Source organism: Bison bison, unplaced genomic scaffold (assembly GCF_000754665.1).
Source record: "Bison bison bison isolate TAMUID 2011002044 unplaced genomic scaffold, Bison_UMD1.0 scf7180017857908, whole genome shotgun sequence".
Lineage (NCBI taxonomy): Eukaryota > Metazoa > Chordata > Mammalia > Artiodactyla > Bovidae > Bison > Bison bison.
The window spans coordinates 19,275-20,398 of record NW_011488481.1 but is presented as its reverse complement, the minus strand read 5'-3'; positions in this window follow the sequence as shown (position 1 = coordinate 20,398).

The window sequence follows — 1,124 nt, the reverse complement described above, 5'->3', positions numbered from 1 at the left end:
TGGAAGAAACAGTAGGACAAACCTAGACCGCGCATTAAAAAGCAGAGATGCGACTTCGCCAACAAAGGTCCAAGTGGTCACAGCTGGGGTTTTTCCAGGGGTCACGTATGGATGTGAAAGCTGAGCAATAAAGAAGGCTGAGTGCCAAAGAATTGACGCTTCTGAACTGCGGTGTTGGAGAAGACTGTTGAGGGTCCCTTGGACTGCAAGGAGACCAAACCAGTCAGTCCTGAGGGAAATTAACCCTGAATATTCATTGGAAGTTCTACTGAAGCTGAAGCTTCAGTATGTTAGTCACCTGGTGTGAAGAGCCAACTCATTGAAAAAGAGCCTGATGCTAGGAAAAATTGAAGGCAAAAGGAGAAAGGGATAGCAGAGGAGTCAATGCTTAGATAACATCACTGACTCAATTCAATGGACACGAGTCTGAACAAACTCCAGGAGATAGCAGAGGACAGAGGAGCCTGATGTGCCGCAGTGGGGTCGCAAAGAGGTGGACACGACCTAGCGACTGGACGACAAGGCGTTGGTGATGCCACACTCACACCTCCCGGCCTGATCATCTAGACTAGACTCTTGCAAGCACAGCAGCTTTCACTCACCTCCATCAGACATACAGTCATGTCAGGAATTCCGTGAAAAAGGAGAGGCCCCAGGTCTCCTCCAATCCTGCCCTGCCCCAATCATCTTGGGAAGGGCTTTTCTACCCTCCTGAAATGCAGGGGTCATCCACGATCCATCCCCTCCTCCCTGCTACCTCTCTCCAACCCCACTCTGAGCCCCGGCCCCACCTGCATCAGCTCTGCCCTAGGAACTCAGCAGCCCTCTACTATTCTCCCTGCCCCCCTTGCCTTCACCCCTGAAACCCTTGATCCCCCCGCCTCATGACATTCAACATGGGCTTTATACACAAAAATCAGAATGGCCACTTCCATCCCACTCCAGCTTAAACCTGCCAACAGCTCCCCACTCTGCATTCATTCATTTGTATATTTATTAAATATCTCTATGTTCCAGCCATTAGAAAACACCCTGATGCTGGGACTCAGGGCAGGCAGAGAAGGGGACGACAGGATGAGATGGTTGGATGGCATCACTAACTCGTTGAACATGAATTTGAGTAA